At 37.7% G+C, this 17985-nt stretch overlaps 1 long non-coding RNA gene across 1 annotated transcript in view; it reads right to left on the bottom strand.

Annotated features, from left to right (window-relative positions):
- Positions 1-17896, bottom strand: part of LOC102211772 (uncharacterized) — a 69002-nt gene extending 51106 nt beyond the window's left edge. Inside the window, exons 1-2 of the long non-coding RNA XR_311676.1 lie at positions 17789-17896; positions 16639-16776 (exon numbers count right to left, since the gene is read on the bottom strand). This is a non-coding gene — a long non-coding RNA (uncharacterized LOC102211772). The remainder of the gene's footprint in view (positions 1-16638; positions 16777-17788) is intronic.
- Between the last annotated feature and the right edge of the window lie 89 nt (positions 17897-17985).

Below are 17985 nucleotides of genomic sequence, written 5' to 3'. Positions count from 1 at the left end.
CTGTTCATCTGCCTGCCCACAAAGGATCTTGTTTCACAATAGGCCATCCTCTAAAATCTCCTTTTGCACTGCAGATAGTGATGGCAATCTTCGGGTTGGGTGGTGGCTGTCATAAACTAACAGTAGTGGTAGTAAGAAAAATCCTTTAAGTAGCACAAACTCTTTAACAGTGTTGCCAACTCCTCAGTAAGGAAAATCGCTATTGGCTGTCCTAAAAGTCGCTAGAAGTCGCCAAATGACGTCATCGCTTAATTTGAATAATTGGTGACCCGAAATAGGCACGCTGACGTAGTTACTTTTTTTGTTTGTATGTCTTTTTAAGTAGTTTTAAACCATGTGATCCACAAAAAGTAACAGTAAAAGAAGAACTTTTTTAACCATAACATTGTAACAAACTACATTAACTATCAAAATGGACATAGCAAGCCTCACCAGACTGCTTCAGTCGAAATTAGATGTACAAGATGGAGTTAAGGCTCTGCAAGGACATCCGTTTTCCCAGTTTGCAGTGATTGGAATTAGGGCTGGGCGATATGGCCTAAAATCCATATCACGGTATAATTTGAAGCATGTGCGGTAACGATATATATCGCAATATATTCTTTTCTTCTGTATAACGTATTTTACTCACTATAAGGCACACTTAAAATCCTTTAATTTTCTCAAAAGTCGACAGTGTGCCTTATGTATGAATTCTGGTTGTGCTTATTGACTTCGAACTGATTTTATATGGTACACGGCGCGCAGAAATCTGTCAAAAATGTTTTAGTACGACTTTGGTAAGCTATGAAGCCACACCGCTTGAATGATTGCCGGAGCATTACGGCTACCGTAGTCAGGAGCGTCGCTGAGTAATCTGGGTCCTCAACTCCGTTAGCTTCAGGTCCCAAAGTCAAACAAACACTGCAGGATCACTGAGAGTTATAAACTGTCTAAATTCTTTCATCCTTAATAAAATCATCAGCGTTGCTGCTTTACCAGGTGTAACAATTAAGTTTAACATCCAGGCATCCATGAAAGTTAGCAACACTGCTCTTTAATCGAAATTAATGCTCAAATATTATTTCAAATTCAAAATTTACAAAAAACAGCAGACTGTAGTGAAGGATTCTTTTTTTAATTAAGATGCCAAATTACAGTTATTTAATTCCTCAACAGAGAGATTAGTTTTAGTGGATGAATGTTATACTTGATTATTTTCTCAGAAACTTCTCAGAGAAGCCCAGTGTGCCAGCACAAATTTGGGTCTAAAAATGTGAATTCAGTCATTTTTAGACTTAAAGTTTGTCAGATTTCTAAAATATTTTTGGTTTATTTGTTTTTGTTACAGGTGTTATAATGAATTTGTTTCAAGAAAAAAATTTTTTTTTCATATTTTTTGTTTTTTATGTGACAGCATACAAGAAAAATCCTGGTATTTCTCATTTTTTATCCACCATAAAATACTACTGGTATTACAATTTGTTCAGAGAAGAAGAATAAACTAGTATAATAGTTAATTTGAGAAGATGCATGTCTTTTCTCAGTGCACACTTTTATGCAGGTGCACACACACACCAACCACCATGGTGTCTAAATGTGTGAAAAACACAGATATGCGATATCACCAATAAAATCCAGGTGAGTTTATTGCCACAATTCTGCTATACTATACTGATCTGACAATCAGGGCTGGCAGGTTTTATTCAGGACTTCATCATCATCTTCCTCTCCCTTCCAAACCCCAAGTTTTGCAAAAGTTTCCTGCAACTGCTTAAATCCTCAGCACTGTACAGTATGTTTAGTTTTTTCAGTTCCCATGTTAACATGCATGCCACAGATTTGTTGTATAAGATGTGAATTACATCTAACTGAATATGAACATGCTTGTCAAGATGCTTCACAATCTCGTCACCCATGACTAGAAAAGAAAGAAAGAAAGCCTCATATGAATAAGGGCTTTCCCACTTTGGTTAAAGGCATGCCTGGACTTACAGAAACACAGGCCCAACAGGAGAAAGAAAATAATTAGATACGGCTCGGCGTTTTGCAACAGCAGGGACGGGACAATTTATGCTCCAATCTAGGCACAAACTTCCGCTTTTCTTTTTTTTCCCTTTTATTACAGAGCTGTACGCCTTCAGAAGATAATAATGAACTGTAATGGATGCCAAACAGTGAGGACAGGGAGTGAATGTAATTTTCTCAATGAGGGCATAAATCTCACACTGAGGCTGTTACTGGAGAGTCTTGTGGATATTCAAATCTGCTGGTTTGATTGAAGCAGTCACTGTACATCACAGCCCTTGTAACTCGACAGAAGGTTAGTGCAGGTGATCTGGCACAATGTGATCTTGTTCGTTGTAAGCACAGATGCTCTGTAGGATCTTATTAGTCGCCATTGATTAAAAAGAAAGCAACGACAGTGGTCCATAGGAAGGGTCTACTTAATCAACCCCCCACTGTTCTCACTGTAATATGCAAAGATGCTGTTTTAACAAAAGAAGCTTGTTTTACTTAGCTGTGAAATCTTTGAGCTCACATTAGCAGATAGCCAGATTCATGGAGTTTAGGATCTGAATAAAACTGAGGGGGAGAAAAACCCATGAGTGGATAATTACAGAGTGATTACAGCCTGAGTGATTTGTTTAGCTGGCTACATGATGAGACCTACAGGTGAACATCTTTATTTAATGGCTTCTGCAGGTGTCGCTTGCAGAAAACTGAAATCTTTATCATCTCGAAAACATTCAAAACCAAAAAGACATCTAGCCATGATTCCCTCTTGCAGATGTGAGTGTGGGAGAAGAAAAACAAACAAACAAAACTATAGTCAAAAAAGGACAAAAATCGTAATTTGGCTGGTGTTATATGTACTGGTTTGCGTCCATGTAGACCAGGGGTGGGGAACTCCAGGCCTCAAGGGCCGGTGTCCTGCAGGTTTTAGATCTCACACTGGGCCAACACACCTGAATCAAATGATTAGTTCCTTACCAGACCTCTGGAGAACTTCAAGACATGTTGAGGAGGTCATTTAGCCATTAAAATCAGCTGTGTTGGATCAAGGACACGTCTAAAACCTGCAGGACACCGACACTCGAGGCCTGGAGCTCCTCAGCCCTGATGTAGACAAAATAAATATTTTCCACTTTTAAAGAGGCAGAAAAGGCCTATATTTGGAGATAGGAGAGTTTGGCACTGGTAAAAAAAAACACTTTCTACTCACACCAAAAACCACAATTCAAGCACTAAATAAGAAGCAACTTTGGTGATGGGTTGCCAAGCAGCAAGCAGAGTGGAGCAGCTGTGGACAGGCTATAGCTTGTGGCCTATGTGGCCAATACTATGCTCAATTTATGTCATAAAATTCACATTTTTTTTCGTTAGTTAATGAATAATACAGACCTGACACATGTATTAGGGTGTCGATAAATCTTTTAAAGTAATAGAAAATTATACAATTCGACTATAAAGTGTATAAAGTTCACATTTTTCAGCCGTGTTCCACTGTGTGCATCCCACTGCTTTGACTAAACACAGGTTTATGTAAAGGCTTTGGGTTATGTATTTCAATAAGCTAATTATCCCAAGGTCAAGAAAATCTTTACACTCAAACAAATGCTGTGCCAACGTGACTGAAATCTAATTATGATATGGTTTTGTTTTACAATGGTAGGCAAAAGGTAAATACAATTTATAATATTAAACGAAGGGAAAGACACAGAATAAACAGGACCATTATGATCATTTGTATATTTAGTGATGGAAAATTACTCCAATTTCACTTTCATTAGTAAATGTGACCTCCAAAACAAGATAATATTATACTTTATATTATAATTCTTATCTTTACCATTACCAATCTAGTACACACTTTGGCTTTACTTTTGCCTCTCCACGAAAAACCAAATTTTCTAGCCACCAGGTTGTGGCAGTTCACATTTATGTGTTCATTTATTACAAAGTTCAATAAAAGCATCGTTTCCAGAGTCGATGAGTAACTGTAAATAATTGTGATTTAATAATGACCTAAATAAATGTCTCTGATGATCACTGTCATTAAGCAGCCTTACACATCTGCAGTTGTTAAATCTTAGGACTGTGGGAATGTTAGCCTTTTATATCACGGCTCAAAGAACTGATGATGACAAACTTTCTTTATTATGTCTCTTTTTGGCAAATAACTTACACTTGAACTACAAGCGTAAAATTACTCATAAAACAAAAATGGCAATTACTTCAGAATCATCACATGTACATATAGAAAAGATTAGTGTAAGAAGATCACTGACTATCAGGACAATTCTTAGTCCCGATTGTCTCAGTGCATTCTTACTCAAATCTAATTTCACTTTTGAAAAGCAGTTTTACTTTTAGCACATCTAAACTCAGATGGCTGAATTCAGTGGCTCTGGAGCAAATTTATCCATCTGTATTTCTGTTAATGTTAAACCACAAAAGCAGCTGTAAGATTTAGTTTTCATTACAAACACAGTTTAAATGATAAATTACTAGTGAAATCCTTTAGGCTGAAAAGCTGTGATCATTTCACAAGAGGAGAAAATAAAACACGATAAAAGAAAATCTGCAAAAATAATTCACAGGCTGTTAAATTACATTTGCAGTTATGTGACTGAGGTAAATTAGTTTGAGTGAATTTGTTTAATCTTCTCTTTCTGCATTTTAATTCACAGATTTTAAGATGAGTGAGAGAAAATGATTTATTAAAACCATTCTGTACTAAAAAAAAGTGAAAATGGTTTAGACAGTAAAATCTCACTTCAAATACTTGTTTGACCTCTTTCGGGCAATCAAATTAGATCTCTTTGATGGTAAATGGTAAGGCTGCAGAATTGGAAGGTAAGCTAAAAGAGAGATTCTTAGCACATAATTGTACAGATGTGTCTGATTAATGGTTAATGCATTTGAAATTAATTACAAGCAATAAATTAGCGCTCCAACACAAGACAAAGTGAATTGAATCTTTCTCTTTCGTGAAGGATAAATAGAGAGATGAAATATAATGAAGAAAGGATGAAAGTGATCATAAAGAAATACATTTGCATACTAATTAAAACCAACCTAATAATCTCCCCCATAGTCTTCAAAGAAGTGTACTCAATAGAAGTCATTTCCATAACTTACTGAATTATTGTGCCACTGTCCTGCAGTACTGTGCTCGTCTGTCTCAGCTAGGTGAGCTCTTCTTTTGTTTTAAACTTTTTATGCCAACTCTCAATGCTGTTTAGTGGAATTCAAAGCAAACTCTTAACACAAGGGTTAACTGTCCTTTCAGTGTGTTCACTACAAGACTTTAAAAATCAAAAGAGAACATTTAAGACCTGTTATAAACGGCTCTAATGAATTCCTCCCCATGACATTGCAGGTATCATTTAACTGGAAGACATAAAAAAAGCTTGTTAATAAATGATCCATGTTTAAAAAAAAAAAAATCATCTACAGATTTAGGTGTTTCTTTTGCAGCGTGACAAAGTTCACTCCAGTATTACATTTATGAAGCAGGTGCTAACCTACATTCAGTGAATCACTGTCCTTTAGAGCAGAAGAAACATATGGCACCCTTTGACAGTTTCCTACACACAACCTGTCGCCTCTTAAAGGCTCCACAGTCAACGGGGAATATTAACCTGTGAGGACCAGGAAGAAAGAACAAAACAAGTTCAAATACCAGTACACACCTGTTCAGAAGTTTTGGGTCACTAAGCAGTTGCTTTTTTATTTATTTATTTTTAAAGGTAAGCACAGTAAATTCTTATAGTTTATAAGTTTGGAACTAAGTTGGCTGTTTCTCTTTAATCTCAAGAGTTTATTTTTTCTTTGTTAAATAGAAATGACCCTTGGAGCTGCAAAAGTGAATTAATAGTTAATGGAATTATTAAGAAATCCTTTATGACTTTTAACTGAATATCTATGTAAACTAAAAAGGTCATTTTAAGTAACTATCACTGCAGCGTTCCTATTACACATTAGCTTATCATCATGTTCCCACAGCTGAATCTGTTAACAAAGACAGCAAAAAAGTAGCTTGCTAAGTGTTAACAGCACCACCCTGTATGGTTTCAATTAGTCTCAAAACTCTGTTTTACTGTAATTTAACCTGCAACTGAGAGCCTGTTGTTGCTACATAGATATGACTACATACATAGATACTCTACATGGTATACCAAGGTTGAAAAAGCACTACAGCTGAACTTGAGCTGTGTTTCTTCTGCTGCCGTCTCAGTTAATATATGACTACCTGAATTCCATTAAAATGTGAATTGCTACACTGAGTCTGGAGTAGCAGCACCCAGTTCTCCACCTACCTGCAGGATGTGGTTAGAGTAGATCTCCAGCTTACAGCATATTGTCAAAGCACAACAAAAACTACCCATTTAACTGTGGTATGAAGTTCTTTAGCAAATAACTGCAACTGATAAAAAAGGTACACCAAGACAGCCAGCCTGTCCAAGTCTGTGTGAGGGAAACACCGTATATGCAAGCATGGATTTAGCAAAACTTTCCTCCATTCACATTCAATTCAATTTTATTTATACAGCGCCAAATCACAACAAGTCGCCTCAAGGCGCTTTATATTGTAAGGTAGACCCTACAATGATACATACAGAGAAAAACCCAACAATCATATGACCCCTATGAGCAAGCACTTTGGCGACAGTGGGAAGGAAAAACTTCCTTTTAACAGGAAGAAACCTCCAGCAGAACCAGGCTCGGGGAGGGGCGGCGCTATCTGCCACGACCGGCTGGGGTGAGAGAAGGAAGACAGCATAAAAGACATGCTGTGGAAGAGAGACAGAGGTTAATAACAAGTATGATTCAGTGCAGGGAGGTCTATTAACACAGAGTGAGTGAGAAAGGTGACTGAAGAGGAAATACTCAATGCATCACGTTCTTAATTATATTCAAGTCTGCACCTTTGTTCAAACCTGAACCTTGTTTATACTCAGCTGATCAACGCTTCAACTGTATCTAAGGGCTTCACTGTATCCAAGTCAGTGCAGCCTTCTGAGGAAAGCTGTTGCACATCTGTGTGTGCACAGCTTATGTCCTTTATAAGATGGCCTCTTTTTCTTTATACAGCCACATGGAACTAAATGTAGATGTATTATCATACAAAAACTTTCACTAGTTGAGATTAAATAAATTCTTCTGTTAATTTTCCGGGCTTCTCCCTCATCTGCAGTCATGAGGACAGCCAGTGGGCTTCTTCATCCCAGTGGGGTAAACCTCTCAGAAGCAATATGTAATTAAACTCGGAGAGCATATTCTTTAATCCTAAAGGCTATTATGGATTTATGGTCAGTGCATTGTCTGAGCTCCACAATGGCTTTTCCTCTCTGCACCATATATGCTCTTAAATGGGTAGATAAAGATTTTGTAACCCTTTTAAATCCAGCTTCCTCGTGGACTAATACGTCAGCCTTTGTGTTTGGCCTGGGATTGATAGAAAAGCTCAAAAAGGATAGAGAAATCTGTAATTATAATGCATCAGCCATCATCAATGACATATTTCTGAATCCTTTTCCAGTCACATTAGTAATGAGCAGAGCTGTACATGTGGAATTGTAATTACGTTGTATTCATTTTTAGCTCTCAGGGATTAAAGTATCGACTATGTTTAATTGCAAGTGTTCTATATTTTAGAACAGTGGAGCCCTGATTAAGAGTGACCCATCCCCACCGCAGGACGCTTTGAAATGCCGTGAATACTTAACTTAATTGCTACTTTCATTTGCAATATTTTGACTCAATCTCCTTTCTCTGGCTCTGCGGGGAACTGCTGATGTAACATTTCCCCCATCTGCGAACAAGCATTGCTGGAACAGGGATTTTTCTCAGCTTCCTTTATTCCTTTACGTTACTTGTCCAAGTCAGAAGCACCATAAAAGTTCTTTGTTTTCATCAGGTTTTTGATTTTAAATATGTACCATGTGATTATGTTTTGGATAGCTGATCGTTCATCAGTATAAGTTTAAGTCTTTATTGATTCCATTTAATCATTTTCAATGTTTAATGCCCATGTAGTGGCTTTTCAAAGATGCAGTCCTCTTGGGGAAAATAGGAAACCATTTCATCATATCCAAATACACAAGACTGAACTTCATGCAAATCAAATATATCAACAAACACTATCACCGAAAGTGTTTGAATTCTAGGCTGAAAACCAAAGAGGAAAAGAAAAACTGTAAAGCCAGAATCTATTTAACCTGAGGCTTGTATGAAAAAGATGCAAATAGCCTCAGAGTCTAAGAGGTGAAGTCAATGTGGAAGAAGCTTAAACCTGCATCCTATCAAACGGGTAACGAAGGTGTTGAACCTGGTTTTTTTTTTGTTTTTTTTTTGGGGGGGGGGGGGGGGTTACAAGATTTTCAGAAAACTTGACCTCTGACCTTGAGGTCAAGGTCACCACAATTCAAATGTGTCTCAGATTTTCAGTATGGTATCAATTTGAAATTCATTGGTTACTTCCAAGATTTTCAGAAAACTTGACCTCTGACTGTGACGTTTGACGTTTGAGATTCAAATTCATCTGAGATATTTAGTAGATGCACCTAAGGTACGCTGCATTGTTCTTGAGTTTTTGCATTTCACCACAACAGCAAACCTTGATTTCTTGGATTTCTCTTGTTTACTACCCGTCTGTAAAAGTCACAACCTGCTAGAACCCTCTCCAGAAAAGCCACTTACATATTCCAAGGATTTATATTTACAAGAACTAGTTCTTTTGAAAGCAGATCGAGAATTACGAGCGACCAAAAAGACATTTTAATTGTAAACTGGACATAAGAAACAATACCAGCTGTGATCACACCCTTTACGTGCCATAAACAAATAAAGACATTTTCATCTTTTCCAATCAGCTGTTGGATCACTGCGTCCTTTTCTGTCACACACACACACACAACTGAAAATGATCAGGTCTTGGTGTCTCAATGATAATGTATTCTCTCTTATTTGACTTTTTAATGGGCTTTCACCTAATTATCATCACATGGTTCCAAAGATGTGTGCTGGGGAGCAAACTGAGGAGTCTGGGAACAAAAGGAGGTCAGATCTGGAAGTGTTGGCACATGGCCTGATCCGCTCTGGTACCCCCCTCTCCCTGTTTTTGTGCAGTGATAAATTTTCCCCTTGAAGATGATGTCAATATGTTGATGTGCCTTCCTTTATTAAGATACCATCCAACTGATAACAAGTCCTGCTGTGTATTACCAACATAAATAATTAGAACAGAGACCAAGGAACGGCAGGTGGCTTTTGGCACAAAGAAATAATCATACTTGATGTGGAAAATAAAGTAAAAGGACCCATCTGTTCACGGCAGGGGGAGGCGAAAAAACACGTTAACATATTGTCAGTAACATTATGAAATACACAGTTAATAATTTTGTCATGGCACATGGCTCTGGACACTTGTTTTAAATAATCTAACAGAAGTGAGCCAGGCCCTGCTTCGATGCTTCAAATTAACCGCAGATTTGCACGCTCATGACTACCGGCCATTTTGTCACACGCTCTGCCAATTATTTACTCAAAGGGCTGATGAAGAAGGAGGCTAAAAAATATGTAACGGAGAAATTACAACATGTGGTACAGTATCTGACCAGATAACTGTCTGTCCAATACTTTGATTCAGAGTAGTGCACATAGGGGGAGATTTTAGGCAATTATTTGTGTTGTGAGCAAATTTGTGCCATTGAAAAATTTACAGTATGCGCCTAGGCTCAGCTGCCTTTTTGAATATATTAGAAAGCCAAAATTACCGCAATAAAGAGGTTGTCTATGATGGCCACTTGAGCCAATCAAAGTTCAAGAGGGCTCTTGTCAAGGGCTCTTTGACTGCTATGAGAAATCCGTGGCATATTTAGGCCACCTCAGGTGCCTGCATTGATATAATCTCCTCTTACTCCATTGTGTACCAACAGGTTCATCAGTGAGGGCTGTTCTACAAATCAAATTTATTTACTTGCTTGATTGAGATGATCAGTTTAATGTTTACCGGTGTGTGGAATCATCTTTGGTATATAAATGAGATGATTAAGGCTGCAGGGCTTCCCTGCTCAGGGATCTAACAGACGCCTCAGAACACAGCACTGACTGAACTTCAGTGCACATTTCCTGTTTATTTACTGCTGTTTTCTCACAGCTTTTTCTGCATGACTCTGGAAAAAAGGAGAAGTAATTTTAATCAAAAAAATTAAAAAAAAACAACAACACTGTAGCCTGCAGCCAAACCACTGATTATCATCTTAGAAGATCACAGGTACCATGTAGGCTGTAAACAGATAATACACTCCTCAAGGTTCATGTAAACATTTTTGAATTATAGGTAATTTATTGATAATGTAAAAAAGTGAAATATCATTAAATAAATAACATGCTATAGCCACTATCCAAAACAGCAGAAGTTCAGTTCATAGTTTTCAGTTAAAGCTGTTGCATGTTGATTTTAGTGACTCACTTAATAAAAAAGTAATCTGTTCTCTACAACAGTGGCTGATTTCTATAATCATATTGATATATTACAGGTGCATGACTTTGACCAACTATAACCAGGTGACAGTAGAAACGTACATGATGTTTTAATGTCTTATAATGTTGAAGTAAACAAGGCCCCTCTGTTTGTAGCCTTCACGGGCTGCTCGATGCAACATCTCATTAGCATTTCTGGTTACGTTTAGGAACCTTTTAAACTCTCCCAGCTGTATGCAATGAAGATCATTTCTATTTTATGTTTCTAAAATCTAAAATATAGCTTTAAAACCAATGAAATTGATTTTTACTGAGAAAATAAAAGTCTAATGACCACTGAGGAGCGTGAAGGTCAATACACCTAGCAGGGTAGTGTTTCCCATACATAGACTTAACCTGGGTAGGCTAACATGCTGAGATCTGTTTTTGGTGCAGTTTAGCATCTGATTCCTTCTTTAACAATAATGACACACATGTTGCTACAGTCCAACACCACGCAGTATAAAGTGCTTTAAGACCTCTACAGTATCTTCATCTTTCTCACAAACATTATCAGTTTCAACCTTAACCTATTACTTCAATCCCCCTAAAACTAAACACCCATTTCAAGCCTCTTTCCGATCTTGTTTCAATTAAGAGTAACACGCTCAGAGAAGATGCCGAGGTGCAACAGCAGCAACAGAGGGGGGGAAATGCTAGCACGTCTTCTCTAAAATGGCTGCTCCTGTATCCCTTGCAGGGAAACATTATTCCTAATAAAAGTTCCTTGGAGAGTTCTTTGAACCTGAAAAGAAACACTGCCTATACCCAGGAGCAAAGAAGGCCATTACAGCTTGTAGTGGAAGATTTAATAGGTGTCATAATTTATCATGTAAACCGAAAAGTGTTTCTTAATTAAGTGCGAGCGTTAATGAATTTTTTAATTTGATCCCTGTAAGTACTTTGCCATGCTAATTGCAATATTCCACACATTAGTTATCGGCTATTGCCCTTGGCTATTTGCTGTCGTGAGGGAAGGATCCTCTTTTCCCTTCAGCTTAAGTTCATTAACTGAGTCTAAGCAAAAACTACGGGCACTATGAGTATGTGGAATATTTGGGTCTTATGTTCTGATAAATATAAAGATTTTATTGCAAAGTTGTTTTCATGGTGGCCACACTGACAGTGATTTAAATGTCTTTTGCTCTGAAAAACAACGATCAGTTGTACTTGTTAGACATTTGGGCATCTGCTTGCTCCTAACGCCACATCCCTGTACCTCAGAGATTGCACATGAGAGTAATCATTGAGTGAGCTATTTAAAATGACTAATGTAAGCCAGGCTCAGTCTTGATGACTGCCTTTGTATCCAAAGTCTTGCTATCACTGGTGGCAGGCTCATATTGTTCAGCGCAATTAATCTGTTTGAGAAACATAATAATGAAGTTGCCAACTGGTGCCTGCGCTAGTATTTTATTAATCAACTGCAATTAGGCTGTGTCGCTATGTCCTTAGGATGACTTTTCATTCACTTGCAGAAAAAAGCAGTACGCCAGCCCAACAGTGCACTCAGTGAGAAATACCGTTTGCCGCTACAGAGATCACAGATGGGCTCAGACAGACATAAAGCAATAACAATGTGGGGAAATTACTGTCAGCCGCTATGCAAATGCTAGTGAGTTTTGGCTCTGGGTATTAAATTTGTCTACTTTATAAGTGATTTCAGAAAGAACCAAAGCCATTTTAGAGTTGCTGAATTTTAGTAAGGATCGGCACCGTCGCTTACGGATAATACAACTGTATAATCCACACTGGTTACAAACAGACAGGCTACTGTAAACTTCCTTTGCTGGGAGGAAAAATGGCAACACAGCTGATGATGTTTCTGATTTTTTACATACCCGAGGGTCTGTTCAAGCACCATGTCAATAGTTAACCTAGACCTGCTCAGAAAGTACTTAAAACCACAGTAGTTTACAATGTTTTGACATTGCAATGTTTAATGAATACTTGGAAACGACAATGTTTAGACAAGTGAAATTCAAGGTGGTACTCTGTTCACGGCCATCAAGTCAAACCATCAACCAATCTCCATTTAAAAGAAAATAATATTTAACACAATCGGTGTTAAATAAGCGAGTGAAATATAAAGCATACAGCAAACATGCCCAACATGGAAAAAAAAAATCTGCTTTCTGTGTTTTTCCTCTGACAAAACTTAAAACTATCTACCGTTTGTCAATTAAATATGGCAAACAGTACATAAATGTGGTTGGTAGAAAGCTGTTTTCCACCACAGAACTAGACAACTAGTTCATGATGTCTCTACAGCATTTTCAGGGGAAGAAATCTTGAAAATTGTACTTCTGACTGACCTCAGATAGGGCATGGATTGGTATTGATTTGTTACACTCAATTCTCTATTTGCTTTGTTTCAGCTACATTTAGATTGAAGCACTAATATAAATGTTTAAACACAGAGTGTCTTGCCTAAAAATCTCTGTACGGTACTTCGGCTGTTTGTGAGTCCGCTCGTGTATGTTTCCTGTCATCATTTTAAAAACCTCAAATTATAAGCACCCATTTACATCTTTTCTCCTCTGTTCTTCTTTTCTCTTTGTTTTCTGTCTCTACTATCCAAATTCATTCATCCAGTCACTTTTTTACTATCTTCCCTCCCTTTAAAAACATGGAACTACAAGGAGTGGCTGTGGGGTGAATGTGTGTGAATATTAGATTAGCACTTCAGTAGGAAAAAGCATAGAAAAAAGTGCTTGTGTGAATGGTTGAATGAGGCATGTTGTATAAAGGACCATGAGTGCTCAGGCAGAGTAGAAAAGTGTTATATAAGAACCATTTACAACAAGCTGCATTCTGCTTAAACTATCAGGAAAAAGGAAGCTGACAAGCTGAACTGTTAATGGGGACGGTTATCCACTTCCAGCAAAGCATTTCAAGCAAAAATACCATTCAATTTTCAGAGGGAACCATTCAAATATTCTTTAAGGATCACGTCCAACCCCAAACTGCTCTCCAATGACTGCACAGCTGCAGTTAACTTGCTAGTTTTGCACTGGAACTAATTTTCACTTATTTCTGACTACCACACAACACAGTTTGAACTTGTTTTTATCTCTGCATGTTGCTTCTGTTCTTACAGGATCATATCATCATATTTCACCTCACACACTTTGTTGTTCTCATGCCTGGTAGTGTGTTGCTGTGTACTGGCTCCTGCCAAACGTATTGGTAGTATGACTTAATTAATATACTGCGTGCACGTGTGCGTGCATATATAAACATGCATAAAAGTGTAAGAGGTTCCCTTTCAAACAGAACAATCATAAAACAACTTTGATCAAACTGTGTGTGTTAGTTTTTCAAACTTAACTAATGCATGAATTTATTCAATTCATACCACACACTGAATCAGAGCTTCAGCTGATTATTCTAAGATATAATATCCTGCACAATGCTGCAGCGGGTTTCTCCCCCCTTCACCCCGTGGCAGTATAGTCACGGTTAAGATGGATTTGCTAAGCCCTTTAATTTAGCCAAAGCCAAAGGAACACAAGGCCATTAACACAAATTTTATCCTCAAACCCCGCCCCTTCGTGTCATGACATTCAAGTTTAATGGAGAACTCAGGAAAGGCAAACGCCTCCCCATAAATGTTTCATGAAGTAATTCCACCCATATGAAGAAACTCAGAAAAAAATCTGTTGACATTATCCTGACAATGTTGCCGGAGCATCTGCAGAGGAAATGTATTTAATATTCACAGGGCTTCTTACACTCTGACATTAGCCGAAGAAGATAATCCCTCAAAGATTAAATTAAATGTGGGCTGAAGTGTTTAGTGCTGCTATTGTTTTCATTAGTACAAAAAAAAAAAAGAAAAAAAAAGGGAATTGTACTCAGTGTGTATGGTATTAAATCGTGCATCTGGGCGAGCACTTGACATCCACACTCCCCCGCTCCTCTGATAAAACATAATATCATTCTGTGTCCATAATCTCCAAGCAGCAGGTTAGCATTAGAGTTTTTAACTACACTTAGCGGTTACTAAATATGCATTTCTGGTATTAAAATAAATCTTCTGTTGAGATAAGAGCAGAAGGTGCACTGCACTCCTCTGCTGATTCGGGACATTTGCTCATCTTCACTTCATAGAGGTGAAAAGGGCCTGATGGTGGATTGTATGGATGATAATGTGGAACATTTTGGTATTTATTAAAGTAATCTGATGTTCTCTGTTCCAAGAGCTTTTTGGGGAAATGTCAACAGGTTGAAAGAAAGCAACATCTGTGAATGTTGATTAATTATGGTTTGACAGATGTTGCTAAATGTCTGCGTACTCCGGGATTTGAACGAACAGTCGAAGGTTTTTCTAAATCTTGTTACCAGCAAGTTTTAAAATAGACGTCATACAGCCTTGGGTTTTTTTTGTTGTTGTTGTTGTTTTTAATCCATGTATACATAATAAATACAACTATGAAATCACAATTGTTTAAATTTTTAAATTATAAATTGACCTAATAGAATTAATAAGTGACATTATATCACATCTCACAGTAGGATATCTCAACAATACAATAATAACAATAAAGTCATAATAATGAATTAAATTGTGGAAAAAAATAACTAATGGATAAGCACAATTTTATTTTGCTTTTCATTAGGGTTGGATGGGAATTGATAAGAATTTAGCAAATTCTATTTCATTATATAATATTATTGGTAAGCTATCACTTTGGGTCTCATTCTCACTGGGGTCTCATTGGCTCTGCTTTGAGGGTTCACCAAACAGGGGTCACAAACACAAAAAACAAAACTGTTTCTTACCCAAGATGATTGGAAATCCTAAGATCCATCAGTATGTCCGCAGGGAAATAAAAATCTCCACATTACAGTCTCCTTCACATACATTTGGGCTTCGCTTTCGATCACTAATATAATAAAGTAATTTAATCAGTGAAATGATGTGAGGGGGAAAAAACAAGGTCTCCAAAGAGTGGGCATCTCTTCCTTGGAGCACTGCAGACGTGCTGATGTGATTTGTGCTTGTGCTTCAGTAAGAAACGTAGTGGTGTGATGTGCATGTAGTGAGCTGTTATGTTGTAAACTGTCTGAATTTTCTTGTATAAAATAGCACTGATCCTGTCGCTCGGTACACTCGACCAGAGGAGGAAAAATATGTTTCTGTCAGTCTGAACAACCTTACTGCTAAAGAGACAGACAGCGAAAGCAGACAGTATATACTCGGTTTTAACATCCCCTTGGTGTCATTTTTTCATAATCGATTCTGTCACTAGTTAGACTTACATTAGTTTATGTTAGCTATTAGCCGCAACCAACCAACCAACCAACCATATGAGGTCACGTTCCGTACTGACTGAAGGTGGTGCTAAACATTTTTTTAAACTTTAACTTTAAGGACTTATTTCTTAAGTCCAGCTTCACAGACAGAGTTACATCTATGTCAGTTTTTGAGAGCAGGACTCAATGGTGTAAATTAGCATTTATATGTGTAGTGTTTCATGTCCTCTTTTAAAGTAATGCAGTGGAAGTAATCAGTTACTCCCAAGAGAACAGTTTACCAAAGTAATTTATTATACTTCATGTAACATTTGTCTGTAAAATGGCCTGAAACCCAGTGTCTCATAATTACAGTTTAACAATATAAACCTCAGGCTACAGGCCCACACACCAACACAAATCCCTACCCAATCAGGGTGTGCATGATCTTTCTCTTAGTATTTAGGCATGAACACAAAGCTGATGGCACACAGCAAAAATGAAAATCAACACAAAGACACTTTGAAGCTATCACTACAGTGATTCTACTGTAGAAGCATGAGCGGATAGAAACGGAGGCTGCAGCCTGACTGTTCATCACTGCCTTTGTTAACGGTTGAAGTTCAGGGTCTGGCTTCTGGGCTCGGCATTCACTCAGCTTTAACCAAGTATTTTAATGTTACTTGGCATCGATGTTTTTGATTTTGTGCAAATAAATACAAAATCCATAAAATAAATGCCATATTTCCTTTTTTTCTGGACAGCTTTCTTGTCAAATCTGACACTTGTATATTGGTGTTGATTTTGGCAAACTGGACATTGTACAAATTATAATGCAACCCCTGGGGTGACATGTTTCAGCAAAATACCTTGAGATTAAAGGTTTACCTTCAGCCAGCCGACTCTTGGTAATCCAGTGAAGGTCCATCCCCTTCACCACGGTTGGCCCCTGCCAATTTAGGACCCCTGACACGCAGGGTTGCCCCCTCTGTCAGCCTGGTGTGGCTGATCAAGCTGTTCCAACAACTGGAAGACATCACAAGTTAAACACTCATTATTTTAATTTGATGCTAATCATGTGTTAATGAGACTAATCCTCGCAATGATTCAGGTAATTTGCTTAATGGCTGCCTAGAGTCCAGATTACAGCAATCAGTCACGTTTGATAAGACGTCTGTTGCGGGGCAGGGGGGAAAACTCGGTGGAGGAGTAGAGGACAGGGAACAGGTGAAGGCCAGCAGGCCTCCAGGAGAGTGGAGACATGCTAGTTCATCGGCCCTCTCACCTTTGAGCCATTAATGTCTTGGCGCTGCATCGAGGGGAGAGCTTTTTTGATATTTCCCCTCAATCATCACTCCACACACTATTTCTACACTGTTCTAGCTAACTACACAATGGATGCTGAACATATTGTAAAGGAGCATCCTCATCAAGAACAGTGGCACAAGTTGTCAAATGAAATGTAAATGAAAGTGCTCATTCGTCAGATCGTGTATTATTTATGCCATACCTGGGATAATTTAAAGGCTTGCACCATCATGAAAATGCTCATTGTTTTTATGTTTTTAATTTCCATATCTTCTATATTGTACGTTTTATCATATTTGCAGTTTTGTAACACAATATAGAAAAATGCTCAAAGGTTAACTTGTTTTGTTTACATGTTATTTTCTCAGCTAATTTCTCTGGTAAAAGTATTGTCTCAATGATTAGTAGGAGTTATATTTAAAACTTTCATCAAATATGTTCTTTTAGGATTCAGTGAGCCAAACGAGTCATTTTTAAGTTGTACTTCACAACTTATATTTCAATGACCATGTATCCTATGTATCAAGTCTTGCAGTTGACAGAGTCTTCCTGGCTGCCATGCAGTAACACCTGTACATTTAACTAGCTAGTGTGAATCTCAGCTAAGCTATCAACAAGCAAGATCAGGCTAGCTAAGTTAACTAAACAAGCTAACTACATAAATGTAACGTATTTTCCACTCAGCAGTCACTATGCTAACTTTACTGAACTATTTTTGGTACGTTCTTACCTGTCGACATTTTTTCTCACTGGACACAGTTCAGACTAAGCCAGGTTGTCAAACTTGAGCTTCCAGAAAATTATAAGCTAGCTAAGGGGTGGGGCAAGCTGACTTCAAATTCACTGGAATGCAAAAAACTCATTGTTTTCAGTGTTGCCAACTCCTCAGTAAGGAAAATCGCTATTGGTTGTCCTAAAAGTCGCTAG

This window comes from Pundamilia nyererei, unplaced genomic scaffold (genome assembly GCF_000239375.1).
Source record: "Pundamilia nyererei isolate P.nyererei 1_Seehausen unplaced genomic scaffold, PunNye1.0 scaffold00038, whole genome shotgun sequence".
Lineage (NCBI taxonomy): Eukaryota > Metazoa > Chordata > Actinopteri > Cichliformes > Cichlidae > Pundamilia > Pundamilia nyererei.
Note: the sequence above shows the minus strand (reverse complement) of the source record. Positions and strands in the feature narration are given on the sequence as shown.